At 35.3% G+C, this 15,287-nt stretch overlaps 1 protein-coding gene across 1 annotated transcript in view; it reads left to right on the top strand.

Moving 5' to 3' along the window:
- Positions 1–1,358: 1,358 nt before the first annotated feature.
- TrpA1 (Transient receptor potential cation channel A1) overlaps positions 1,359–15,287 on the top strand; it is a 65,400-nt gene continuing 51,471 nt past the window's right edge. The window contains exon 1 of the mRNA XM_090410716.1: positions 1,359–1,601. The gene's annotated coding sequence lies outside the window, so the exon portion shown is untranslated. The remainder of the gene's footprint in view (positions 1,602–15,287) is intronic.

Here is a 15,287-nt window from a genome sequence, read left to right as displayed (position 1 = left end):
TTCCCCTGTTGGCGACGTTTGGTACTATATTTTTCCGTTAAAGTGAATCCCCATGTTCCACTGTGCACGTCTACCGAATATTGGTGTGTTTCGTCCAATACATTACTCGCTAGAGGCTCTGAACACGTGACTTTATTTTATAATCACTCGGTATATTGAAAAGCAGAGGTGAGAGAGTACATCCTTGTCGTACTCCTCTTGATATAGCTTTCCATTCTAAGGTGTGTTCTGATTTAACTGCTATTTTATTTCCTGTGTATATTTCTTGAATGGATTGTAAAAGTTGGTTTGGTATGTTTAAATCGGTTAATATTTTAAACAATTTTTGTCTACTAATTTTGTCAAAGGCTTTTTCATAATCAATAAAGGCCACGTGTGTTTCTTTTTGGAATGTGTTTAGGTGTGTTTCTTTTTTAAGTGTTTAGGTCCAGACATTTATTTTGCAGTGGGACTCGATACTTAAAGATCTTCAGAATCTGGAAAAAAATGGTGGTGCATTACATCATCGGTTATTTTATGTAATTAAATTATATATTTAAAAAAAAAATAAATGGTTGCTGAATTTTATTTCCCGGATGTAGTTTCAATATGCTTAGTCAGACAATATTATGTGCGGATAACGTCCAGGTGTTATCTATTAGTCTCCGATGATAATGGTTGGTCTGTTATCGTAAGCGATAGCAAACATATTGAACACATTTTCCGTCATGCGATCCGAACCATGTAGACCTCGAGACTGTGGAAATTACAGTTATGTTTGTTTGGTATCACAGGTCTAAACACGATGAACAACCATAAACCATAATGATGTGGTCCATCTGATTATTACTCTCCCTTCTTATAATGACTTGGCGTTTTATAGCTCCTTCTCTCCCTCGCGTTTGGGAGTAAGAAGACAGACAGACAGACAGACAGACAGACAGGAATATTTATTTTATTTTTTGCACCGACAATCGCTCCACTCCCACCTATGTGTACAATGTTGTTTCTACGTGTTGTTTGGCCTTTACAGAAAATAAGCACAATTCTCTCTGACCTCTCTTTCTCTTCTGCCCCCCCCCCCCCCATTCTCATCACCCGGTTGCTCGCTCACGCAACACCCAACGGAAAACGAACGCTTGACGTGGATTGTTGTGACGCACGCGCTATTTAGTAAAACGCTACACCTATCGCAAAAAAAGTCATTCTCAGTAAGGAGCACCGCAAAAGGGGGGTTAAAAAGTTATCGGGAGAAAATTATGATAACTAAGCGGTGAATGTGACTCCCGTAAGTGGGAGGTAGGTTGTAACAAGGGGGTACAAGGGATTACTTTATTCGATTGCGTGATATGGAGAATGTGGCCAATTTAGCTCGTGTTATAACTACTTTTTCAAGGAGGAGATGGACCAGGTCTCAAAGAGTTTCTTGTCCAAACAGACGTATTAAAGATGAGCACGAAGATATTAAAGGAAAGGGAATATCTTTGACAGTCAGGGAGAGAGACTCCCACGTTATTATTCCATTTATCGACAAGGAGAAAAACGCAAAACAAAAGAATGAAGGAGCTCCAATATTTGGTGACGTATGCAATGTGCAAGATGGACCTTTTTATATCTTTAAAGTAAGTCAATTGAAAAAAGATCTTTTCTTTTTTTTTTTAATTTTTAATTTTATTATTACGTTAGATTATGATTAATATAATAAAAGTGAGTATTTTTTGTGATACGGGATGATTTTCAGAGTATTTGTATACTTGTGATGCAACAATAACTAAAATTATGTAATCCACATAAATGATTAAATAATGTTCAATGAAACAAATAAAAAATATATAAACAATAAAAAAAAACTGAAACGATGTGTGTTCATTGTAAAGTGCATTGTAAAACTTTGGCATTTTTTGATTGGCCATTGGATTCACGTATCCTAACAGTGACATATTTTTGATTTATCCAAGTTAGAAACTCATGGCGAATGATCTTGATAAAAATGTATACGTGATATTATTAGGAGAAGGGCTTTATAGTTTAAATAGTTATGGTTCTGGTTTATCTGAAGCTTATATAAAATATGAACATGTTTTCTTCTTTTTTTTGACAAAACATAAATTTCAGTTACTTGAAAACATTGCGAAAATTATCAATCGAAATAACTCGAAGATTTGAAGGTTACTCGTAAAAATCTAAACAGTCTAGCTGAAAGTCGTCAGTAAAATTCACCAGAGCACCCTACGCATGCACGATCGCATATCTCAGTGCAGACACTTGGTTATTTAACAAACTAAGAATAATGTTTGTTATTTCTAGCTGACCTGAACGTACTGTTCCTTCATCTACCAGTCGCTCATCCCGTAGAGAAAAGCATGTTAGCTACGTGAATATAACTTCGTTGTATACTTATCCGCTAAACATAGTAGCGCCACTAGAAATAACAAAATCTGATGTGCATAATAAACTAACTTTTTTGTATGTAATTGTTAATATATATATAGAAGATAGGAGGCTGATAAAGTTATATATAGAAGGTTATTTTTAAATCTATTTACCTAAGTGTTTTTATATAAATATATGCGCATTTTTCTACAAATAGTTTTGAAACTTGTCTACTTAGTGAAATTTATATGAATGATATACCGATAGAGGTCACCTCAGTCATATATTTTATAAATATTTGCTTCAAACAAAAAAATTAAAACCTTTAACTGGTGAAAAAAAAAATTAATCAAAATATGAAGATAAAGAGTGCATTTGTATGAATCACGTGGAAATTTAAATTAATCGCTAATTTTAATTTTAAATAATTTTAGTTTTACAATTTTAAGAATTTTATTAATATATAAATAAACGACATCGATCATAATAATGTATGTTAATAATATAAGAGTCTTGGAAAACAAAAGAGAGGACTTCCAGGGTAACGGATGATAATGCTGTAGCCAATGAAGCTTTAACTGAGGCTCGGCTGTTGCCGTTACCCAGCCATGACTAGAGCTTTTAGCTCAATAAAACCCCATCCACACAGATTTTCTTCATTTAGATGACGGGATAAAGAGTCAAGGACTCAGTCCATCGCCCAGTTCTCTTAAGAGTTTTAAGATTCTGGAGTTTGTGAACAAAAGCAAATTGAAAATATTTGGAGTGATACTAACGATTTCTTCAGCTGTAATATCAAAGCAGACACATTTTGGATGTATATAGCATATCAGACTTCTGAAAAATATCTGTGGATGATATTCGTAGGAATATGGCAATGTATGTTTTATGAGGCCGTTTCGAAGAGTACCTTTTGAACAACTTCGTTTATTTAATATTGATGTCAAGTATTCTTTTGATATTTTCCTAAAGATGTATTATGAACATCACAATAAATATAAAGATTTCACTATCATATAGCTAAAAAGTACTTCTGTCTTCTTTCCAATAATAAATATTCCTGTTAGTGCTCAAATCTTTAATATATATCCCACCAATATGGAACTAAAGATTATTTTTTAATCATTTTTATTGTTTTTATTTATTTTTACATTGTTTGGAAATATCTCGCTCTGAGCGATGCAATTCATCTATCATCTTAAAATATCCAAACATCCATGCGGGATTTGAACCAATAGCCTGTTGGTGGAAGAGCGGGTAGGCTAACCACTTGGCCACTTATGCCGGTTATAGTTACGCGTTATGTATGTACAGATAACTTCCAGGTGTTATCTTTGTTCGATGTTTGTCTAATTATCTCTTCCTTTGTTGGTTAAATGAATTCAGATGACTTTCCCACCTCCTGAGGAAGTCATGTGTTCTAGTTTTGATCTCTACTACATCCTCAAGGACAAATATCTTATATCGGTTAGATGCATTTCTTCTCTAGGAAGTTTATTCTTTTGTGGGGTACAAAAATCCTGGATTCTGGAAAATGAAACACTGTATCATCCGCATGAAACGGGTTAACTCATCTTGGGTTGAAAATCTCCATCGAGGGTCTTTGCATTGTCGCCGGCAACGGAACACAAGTGTTGCCAACCTCAAAGCAACAAACAACTTGTCGAAAGAATAAGACTGTATTATACAATAAGTAAATTGTATAATAAATTCTAAATTGTAAATTATACAAAATTGTAAATTGTAAATTATACAAAAAGTAAGTTAATAAGTAAATATTTCATCCTAAGTATCTTTGAGTCTAGTATTTTTTTAATTAACTGTACTGACGATATTCTAAGATACTTAAGATGAAATATTTACTTATTAAACTTATTACTGTAGTTATTACGTGTGTTTTTTTAGTCAACTTGTCGAAATTCTTGACAGTGATTGAGGATGATTGAGATGTATACTAATTGACGTAAACTCTTGCAGAAATCTTAGTTGTGAACGAGTAACGAGTAATAAAACCTTAGTAATAAACGAGAAACTATATCGAGTTATAGTTTGTCGTTTATTTTTCGGATTTTTTTAACCGAAGACTAAGAATTATTTACTTGTTGTTATTTATTCATGCTAACGGTTTAACATTTTTCTTATGTCTAAGTAAATATTTATATTTATATTTTAATATAATAATATTTTTATTATTATATTAAAATATAAATATAATAACACACACACACACACACACACACACACACACACACACACACACACACACACACACACACACACACACACACACACACACACACACACACACACACACACACACACACACACACACACACACACACACACACACACACACACACACACACACACACACACATTCTAATAATTTCAGTTCATTTTCAGTCTAAATATTTCGCATTCATTCACCCTATAATAAGGAGAATTCAGTTTAAACGATAAAAAGGGAAGATATACCAAAGGGTTATTAATAATAGCCTTCTCTACTTTATTAGCATTGGGAAACCTATTTTATTTACTAGATAATGTTTCACTGGGGAATTAATACTGTATGAAGTCTTTCCCGGAGTACATTGAAGCTTTACAAGGAAGTAATATACGCAGGGGATTTCGTTCATACAATTATCGTTTTTCTTAGGTTTAGGCTTTTGGTGTTAAAATAGCTACTGATGGCCTATACATTTACAAAATTTTCGTGGGTAACGAGGAAATTCAAAGAGAAAATGAAATTAAAATTCGCCAAACATGCATGGAACAATACGAAAACATATTAAAAATTGCTCTGATTTTTAAACCAGAAAAGATCAATCGACTTTGTTAATGAGAACAATACGTTTGCATATTAGCTTACTGAATTAAAAACTACGAATAAAATCAACTCATGCACTTCCGCGTGCACGCTAACTCATGCGCACACAAATGCAGATATGCATGCATACATGGATTCTCAGGTTCAATATCATTAGGTATTTCCATGAAAATGTCTTTTTCTGACAACCTTTTCTACGAAATGAGCTACTGGTTTGGTCATTTTAATACATAACAATAACTATTCTTTTTATTTCTAAGAACTAATAAATTCTCTCTGTTTGCATATACATTTCACCAAATTATTTCACTCTGCCTTGTGCAAACATTATGCCATCTTCGAGAGAAAAGCATGTTTATTTTCTTGAGTTTATTGGCTGACGAGAAAGAGGAAATTAGCAGGAAACTGTACGTTAACACAGCGTCATTACTTCCGCTTAATCAAATCAATATCATCACTGTAACGAGTCCAGTCAGAAACAAGCATCATTTGGACATTAGCATTCTTAGCTGGTAGACAAGCCGTCGTCGCAATAGGAACACTCGCAGCTGACGGGTAAAAGAGTCAATAGCGCTTTCTCACCCCTTATCGTGTACTGCCTAATACCATAAAGGTCTTTGCGCATGTGCCTATGATAAGAACAATTGATCTATGTGACAATTCAGTTATTTGTAATCGAATAGTAGGATACATAAAACGACGTTTTGAATAGTTTAAAGTATATTTTCAATAATAGAGTATCGTATAATTAAAAATATAAAAAATATTTTTAAAAATATTCATCTTTGACAGAACATATCTTCTCCAATTAGTGGTAGTTAAACAAGCCAATAGAGGGATGATTTTTAAGATTTTGAATATTTTGAAAACAACAGAGCATGTTGATTTACATTCAATGCCAGAAAATGAACACTTAACAATAGCCTTGTCTTATAGAATACAGTAATTTATCAGACGTTATGTAAACAAATTACATCGACCAATTTCAGCATCTAAAATTGGACTGTTGGCTTCTTCAAGGTTAGACACATCAAAACAAATATAAATAAAAAGATCAAGAACTTGATTCAAAGCTGAAAAACTGTTACAATAGAGATAAGTACATTCATGCTATACAGTAAACATAAAATCGCGTGGCAAACGCGTTTCCCAAATTATAAAGATATCATCCACATATTTTCATCATGCTGATTGTTTTAAACTGAAAGTTTTCAAAATTCTCCATAAAAAGGTCAGCTAAAGGAGGAGAGAGAGAGGACTGCCTATGGCAAGTCCAAATTTTTGTTTGTAAAACGTGTTGTTCAAATGTAAAAAATGGACTGACGACAACATTTAAATAAGTCAGTGACACGTTGGAAAGAGGTCCGTAAGGAGATCAAACACATCATCAACATTGCTAAAAAGAAATACAACCCTAAGACTTGCAAGAAAGTCGGTAGGTGATATATTTAAACTGGGCAGAAATCGGAGAAATTTTGAATGTAAGATTCCGATGCCCTCGCGTGCTGTCCTCATTTTTGTTTTACAAACAAAAATTTGGATTCGCGTGGGTATCTCCCCCCTCTCTCTCTCCTTCCTTCAGCTGGCCCTTTCATGGAGAATTTTGAGAAGACTTTCCTAACCAGCAACAAGTCTAAACGCTTAGTATGGTGGAAATATGTGAATGACATCTTTATCATTTGGAAACATGGCCTCCTAATCCCACAACAATTTCTGCAATTCTCTTAACTCTTACAAACTTACTATCAAATTTATATTATGGCTTTAAAAAGATCGAAAACTCCCTTTGCATGATGTTTTCATCACTAAGAAACTGAAAGTAGTAAACATTTCTATTATACAAAAGTGGTTTAGCCTATAAATCACATCTGCTTTGGTTATTCCAACTAATAAAAACTTTTAATACAACTTTTTTCAAGATTTTTAAAGGACTATGTTGCAGTCATCCATTCGGTCAGATCTCTGAATAAAAACTAAAAACTGACACCAAGTGTCACTCCTTAGTTTTTATTCATCAGCAACAATACTTGTCATGGCTACCTGCAGACAGCTAATGCAAGTCACGTGTTTTTATGTTTACACGTATAGCATAAATGTACTTATTTGTATTGTAACGTTTTTCAGCGTTTATTCCACTTCGTGATCCTTATATTTGATTTGATGTGTCTGACCCTGAGGAGGCCACGGGTTCTATTTAAGGTGGTGAATCTAGTCAGTGTAATTTGTTTACGTAACGAATAATGCATTCCTGTGTTCTACGTGTCGTAAACCGTTTACTTAGAAAAACTATTCTAAGCTTATTTTTTCAGCCCTTTCCAAAGGTACATTAAGTAATGTTATTTCTCCAGAAAAAAACAAGTTTATGATTAATCAAACACACTGAAATTGACTGTATAATACACAGGAATACATACGAGGGGTGGTGTGAAACGTTCTCGGCCTCGACTATAGATGGCAACACTATCGACACGATATTTGTTTCTAAGTCGATACATCTATTACAAGCATCCATGTGAAATTGCAAGTCATTCTATCAAGTAGTTTGTTTTATACAGCTGGCTAAAGCAAAAGTGTTGTCTGCATCCCTTGAAATGGAAAAAACTGAGTATCGTGCAGTTATAAAATTTTTTGTAAAAGAACGTTTAACGCCAAACGAAATTCATTTGAAGTTCATAGAAGTTTATGGGCACTCTTCTCTCTCCTTCGTTTTCTACAATTAAGAAATGCGCTGCCGAGTTTAAACGTGGCCGTACCAGCCTTGAAGGTGATCCACGTGAAGGACGTCTAAAAAGTGTAATAACACCAGAAATCATTGATCAAGTGCACGATATGGTACTGGATGACCGGCGAGTCAAAGTGACTGAAATTGCTGAGACTATAGGCATTTCAAAAGAATGTGTAGGATATATTTTGCATGAAGAATTGCATATAAAAAAGCTTTGCGCAAGATGAATGCCGCGCTTGCTCACAGCAGATCAAAAACGCACTCGCATAAAAATCTCTGAACAGTGCTTGCAGCGTTTTAACAAGAATAAAAATGATTTTTTGCGTCGATTTATTACTACGGATGAGACGTGGATTCATCATTACACACCAGAATCCAAACAGCAGTCTAAACAGTGGACAGAAGTCGGTTGTTCAGCGCCAAAGAAGACAAAGTCGGTTCCATCAGCAGAAAAGGTTATGCCATCGGTGTTGTGGAATACTAAAGGCATTTTGTTCATTAATTATCTTGAAAAGGGTAAAATAATAACCGGAGAATATTATTCTAATCTTTTAACCAGACTAGACGAAACAAAATCATGAGAAAAGACGCGGTTTGCAGAAGCAAAAATCATCTTTCATCAGGACAATTCACCTGCCCTCAAAAGTGTTTTGGCAATGGGAAAATTAAGGGATCTGCACTATGAATTGTTGAAACATCCACCCTATTCCCCAGATGTGGCTCCCTCTAACTTCTGTCTTTTCCCAAAACTAAAACTCTTCCTCCCTGGTCAGTGTTTTTCTTCGAATCAAGAGGCGATTGCAGCTGTAGAGGGGTATTTTGCAGATCTTACTGAGAACCACTACAGGGACTGGATAATGGCGCTGGAGCATCGCTGGAATAAATGTATTAGTCTTAAGGGAGATTATGTTGAAAAAAGAAAAATAATGTTTTAATTATAAATTCATTTTTTCATTGTTAGGCCGAGAACTTTCCAGACCACCCTCGTGCAAATAAATACTAATTGGTATTTATTCGTAACTTCACCTTTTACCAAGCAGATCAATGCCATAGGCGCTCATCCTCGGAGATGATGGGAGGTGAAGAATGCTCTTACTGACCTTTCATTTAATAATCCTTTCATTTCATAAGTTTCATTATGAAATAGCTTAAGGTGATTAATTAATTAATGTACTTATTTATTCTGGATGAAACTAAGGTTGTTTATTTTTGTTAATGCATAAAAGTCATACATCTGAAACTTTATCAAAATTGATTCCGAAATCATGTGACAAAATCAAAATCCATTAAAAGATTTAAAGGGTTATTATTGATGGGTAAAAGAGGTTACGGGATTAACTGGTCCTAACAAAATGCAGAAGTAATAAAACAGTTTAGCCGTTAATTAACGATATAACAAGATTTCAGGTAGATAAAGATAAATTACACAAGCATGCATTTTAAAACATTGTAGGCTGATAAATCGAAGCGCTTTTGATTGGTGTAAATATGCTTCGTAATCGCTACTCGTATGACGATCAGCTGGTAAACATGAAGCTAATAACTAACTTACAATATTGCCCCATGTTTCTATAAGGTTACCGACTATATTGTTACTTCAATAGAATGCTGATAATACTTATCTCGTCTATATTTGCGATCTTAATTGTATATGAACATTATAAGCTGATTACAGAGGTTTCGAAATGTACAGTGTGCAAGCAGATTATGATGCAGATAGAGGTAGTGGGTAAACACAGCAATGAGTCGATACTATCTGAAAACTGTAGTCAGAAAGACTATGTGCCTGATGGGTGGATTATCTCTAGGATGTTAAAAGCGAGGCTGAAGAGAGAATATTATGGCCAGGCGTTTTCATGGGAAGAAATGCTGTAAGTTATGCAATCGAGTTTAGAAGTTTAGAATGATAATATCCAAAATTGAATGATTAAATGAAAAATCATAACTGATTCAGATATCGTGCATATACCAACAACAATCAAATAAATTTTACTGCTTTCTGATTAGCCTTACAATAGGTAAAATTAAAACTTACCTATGTCATCTTTTAATGTAAAGATCTGTCTGAGTTCCAATCCTTTCTATGGCGCAAAGAATGTTTCTGATCACTTTCAATTGAAGTGGAGTTTGTCTCTCTCACAACCAAGTAGCATGGTTTATCCTCCAGAAAAGTTAATTTGTTTATCCCACAAAACAGACAAATTAAACCTCCAGACACTCTCAATTAAGAAATAATCTACTAATCCTATAAGCTCAATTGCATCCATCGTCATTACAAAAAAGTCAACTCAACCAACCCAAGTTTCCAGTTGAGTCTTATTATCACCATAATCCATTATAATCCTAAGTAGTTCCAAAACGTAATAAGAGACATGAAATGCGTATTGAAATTATGAAAGTGGTTCAGGTAAATTATCCTACAGTTGAAGGCTGAGTGTGTGGCTTTGCATATAGCACGAGCAGTATGGTTATGTTGCACAGCAACAGTTCTAACTCTCGTAGTTACACAATTAGTGAACCATTCAAGTTAACTCATCTGTAGTAAGTTCATACAATTACAGGTACTTAACTCATTAGCGTGTTGGATTAGAATCTTCATGACAGCCTTGGTACGTGGGAGATCTAATCGGCAGCGTTGCAGAAATCCTCCGCAGATACCCTTCTTCAACGAGTACAAATAATTCTTGCAGATCCATCAGATTTGCTAATGGTAGGTCTCTCTCACGAACATTCTGCTCCATCCCATATCAAAAATGCTCAGTGGGACTGTGATCGAATTTAAGGACATACATTATCTGTCTGTACCATTCAGCAATTGTTTTGACTCTCAAGGGATTGGTAAGATGTGTCAAGTGACAGGAAACCTTACCGGTTAAAATCATTCCATTTCCATCACCTTTCCCAGTCACCACGAAGTATGACAGATCCATACTGTTGTCTCCATTATCTTTTCCCTCCTGTTTTCTGGGACATCATGTTCTTATCAGATAGGATATCCTCAATGGTCATTCGCTGCTACACGACATCAAAACAGTTTGTGCCTGAAGAGTATTCAGAGGTTGTATCGCCCAGTTATATAACCAGCTAACCATTTCGGTTGTTCTTTACCATTCTGTTTTACGCTTGGTCTGTGTCTAGCATTGGCCAACCATTTCCAATCTATTCTCAGTATAAACGAGCATTGTTTCTCATGGCCATCCCAGTAACTTCTATATGGGCTTTTGAGAAGATAATTTAATCTGACTTATAGCCGTTTGGCGAAGTTTTTCCTCTCTGAAATGTTGATTTATATGGTAATCTCTAAATCCAAGGCCTTTAGCAGCATATATTTGGTTTAACTACTGTTTGCGAACTGGAGGATTATCTATGAAATTGCTACTTAAATTTGTGACAGGTTTATGATTGGTTGCGTGTAGATTTATCAAGAACGTGTCATTTCTTCAAATGGATGTAAAGGTTGAATGCTGAAGTCTTACTCCTGAACACAATCAACAGCTTTTTCAATCATTGGAATTGCAAAACCTCGTGGCATCTGTCCTACAACTCATGACACAAGCTCTCGTGATTTTGATGCAATATAGAAGCACAACTTTTAATGCAGTAAATTCATCATGTCGTTTTCCATTTTCAAAGTTTAGAAAATAGCTAAAACCTTTAATATACAGAGCATTGCTCATCTAGGTATGTGACAGAAGCACTGGTAAACGAACAGGGTATGGAGGAATATTTAATAAAATCTTCTAACGTCTTTTATTCCTTTATAGGGACAAGTGTTTAAATCCTTTCTAACTTTTGTAAACTGAGGAGGAAAATTTATTCTCCACTGACAGCCAATAACAGATAGATGAAGAGAAATGACGGCTAACAAGTGCTAGCAAGTTTCACACAATAACAAAATATGTCATCGTGTGAAAGGTGTGGTTCTACGGTCGATTTTCTTGAGTTTACGGATCGAAACATTCGAGGTTTGACCCGTAAAGAAAGTGAAGAAGAAACTCCGTGCTCCCTTGGCAGAGATTGACTAGCTTGGGAACCAGTGAAAAGGCTTAGAAAATATTCCTCTAGTTAGTGACTAGAATCGAACTTAGGTCTTTCTTCGGGAGGACTTGCGCTGTGGGTGCTTAAAGGTTCCTGAGAGTGTTGTTAACTTTTGTTTTTAGTCCATTGGCAGTTCATTATTCTCTGACCCTGAACTTTCGTAAGTCTCCGTAGCTCAGTCGGTATCCTACAGAGGTAGGGTTTTCTTCGCTTTCTTAAGGATGGATGGATCATCATCATCATCATCATCATCATCAAATTCCTGCCATGTACTCAAGGGGTATACAGGATATGATAGTACTACATGAAAAAATTATATCATTATTAATTTCCTATCTATAATTTTCCTCGAAATCAGTCTGTTACTTGACAAGACTCCAACATTATCAGATCTTATATTTCTATTCTCTAAGTCACTTTGTACCGTATCAATCCACCTATATCTTGGTCTTCCTCTTGGTCGTTTTCCTGCCAACCTGGCAGAGAACACTTGTTTTGCTAATCTTTCTTCGCCCATTCTGTTTAAGTGACCATACCACCTGAGATTAGCTCTGCTAACGCATTCCTGGATGCTGACAATGTCAAGTTCTTTCCTAATATCCTTGTTTTTAATACGATATTGCCATTGATGCCATCTTCACGCCTATAATCTTTCTCAGGACTCTCATATCTGCTGTCTCTAGTCTTTGGTTCAGTGTTTTACTTCTGACCCAGTTCTCAGATCCATAAATTAAAACTGGTTTGAACACTGTCTTGTACACAGCTAATTTAGTGTTCCGACTAATTTCTCTCTTATTCCATATGAATTTATTCAATTGACTTCCTACCATACCAAATTTGCTATTTCTGTTGTCTGTTTCTATATTTAATTTACCATCTTCACTAAAATTCGTGCCTAAGTAGCTGAAATGTTTTACTTGCTCCACAGGTTCTCCATTCACAACACAGTTGACATTTTCAATGATTCTGCCTATTTTCATTGTCTTTGTCTTTTTATTGCTGACCTTCATACCATATCTATTACAACAGCTATTCAATTTAGTCAGAAAATTTTGCAGACTTGTAGCGGATTTATTTAGAAGTATAACATCATCCGCATAAAGCAAAGAGCTGACATTAACATCTCCAATTCTGATATCATGTTTAATACCACTTTCCTTCATAAAATGATCCATATAGATAATGAATAACAGAGAGGATAATGTACATCCTTGTCTCGCACCAATTTTAACATTAAACCATCTTCCTGTACTTCCTTCAATTCTAACTGCTGACTTGCAACTCAAATAAAGACTAAGTATTGCTTGATATAATGCCCCATTGACACCATATAACTGTAACGTATTGAATAGCTTCTCTCTTGGCACCTTGTCATATGCCTTTTCCAAATCGACAAAACTTAAATACAGATCTTTGTTATATTCCCATGCTTTCTCGACTATTTGTCATAAAGTGAAGATCTGATCCAGACAGCCCCTATTTGGCCTGAATCCAGCTTGTTCTTCACCCAGCTTTTCTTCCACAATTCTTCTCAACCGTTTCTCAAGTATACTTGCATAGATCTTGCCAGGAACACTCAGTAGGGAAATACCTCTGTAATTCTCACATTCAGTTTTATTTCCCTTTTTATATATGGGTACTATGAGAGCTCTACTCCAGTCATCGGGAATTCGTCCCTCTGTCCAGGCTTTCTGAAATATGCAGTGCAGCCACTGTAAGACTCTTATACCACCATACATAAAAAGGGAAATAAAACTGCATGTGAGAATTACAGAGGTATTTCCCTACTGAGTGTTTAATGGTCGAATATCATCTACTCCTGCTGCCTTTCCACATTTCAAGCCTTTGATGGCTTTTTCTACTTCTAGTATGGATATGTATTTCTGACTGCATGCCTGGTCAGTGTTTTTTACCACTGTGCTGTCATCACTGCTTGTTTCATTTAGCAGTTTTTCAAAGTAATTACTCCATACTTCAATGATATCTTTTTCTCCGGTTTTCATGTCACCTTTATCATCTCTAACTCCTTTTACAGCACTCTTTCCTCCATTCCTAAGCTTCTTCAACAACCTCCAGAATATTTTGCTACCTTCTTGATATTTATTTTCTATATTCTGGCCAAAGTCCTCCCATGACTTTTGTTTAGCTAGTTTTACACAGTGTTTAGCAATCTTGCATTTGTCTCTGTATTCTCTAAGAGCACAAACTGACTTATTTGACAGGAACTTTTGGTATGCTTTCTTCTTTTCCTTCACTGCCTCTTTAACTTCCTGTGTCCACCAGGGAGTTCTGATTTTTTCATCCTTACAGATAACCTTACCACATGCCTCTCTGGCAGAATCAATCAATGTTTTCTTCAGAGTTTGCCACTGAATTTCCAAGGTTTGATTCCTGTTCTCAAACTCTTTCATTTTTTCTTCAATAATCTTTGTGTATTTTAATCTTCAGTTCACATCTGAGAGCTGCTCAACTTTAATTCGCTTTAAAACTTTCTTACATGTTATTCTTTTCCATATGAAATTCAATTTTATCCTGCTCAAGACTAAATAGTGATCACTTCCAATTTCAAATCCTCTGTACACTCTGGTGTCCTGCACCAGGGAGAAAACATCACTATCAACAATAACATAGTCAATGAGACTTTTCTTATTCCTAGCCTCTTCTCTCCTTGTGAATTTGTGCACATTTTTATGTTGGAACATGGTGTTAGTAATAACCAGTCCATGTCCTCAGCAGAAATCCAACAGATATTTGCCATTATTATTAGCTTTGCTCTTTTCTCCAAATTTTCCCCAAATATTTTTGTATGTCTCACAATCATTTCCTACTCTGCTATTTATATCCCCAACAAGGACCAACTTTTCATTTTTCAATGTGTCAGTTGCTTTTTCTAAAGCCTCAAAAAATTCCTCCACTTCTACCTTAGTAGAACCTTCTGTGGGACCATAGGCACAAATAAGTCTCATTGTCCAGTTCCCCATTCTGATATTTGGCCAAATCACTCTACTTGAGACTGACTGCCATTCAAGAAGATTAGCCTCGTATTTTGTGTTGAATACTATGGCTACCCCTTCTTTTCCTTGATTGTCATTGCCTGAATATAACATTTTGTATTTATTGCTCAGAAAGATCTCACCAGTTTTGGTCTTTTTTGTTTCAGTCACCCCTATTATGTCGATCTGGTACTTATCTAATTCCTCAGCTAGCTCCATTTCTTTGCCATTCAGGCTTCTTACGTTGATAGTACCGATCTTTAACTCTGGTGATGTTGAGTTGGGGTTTATTTTCAGATTTGTTTCAGTAGCTGACTTTTCGCTGTTCGCCCTGGTTCCCTGGCGAAAACAA

This window comes from Typopeltis vanoorti, chromosome 20 (assembly GCF_054136105.1).
Source record: "Typopeltis vanoorti isolate ZY-2024b chromosome 20, IOZ_Tvanoo_1.0, whole genome shotgun sequence".
NCBI classification, from domain to species: Eukaryota; Metazoa; Arthropoda; class Arachnida; order Uropygi; family Thelyphonidae; genus Typopeltis; species Typopeltis vanoorti.
The sequence above is the reverse complement of the archived record's forward strand: the minus strand, read 5'-3'. Positions and strand labels throughout refer to the sequence as shown.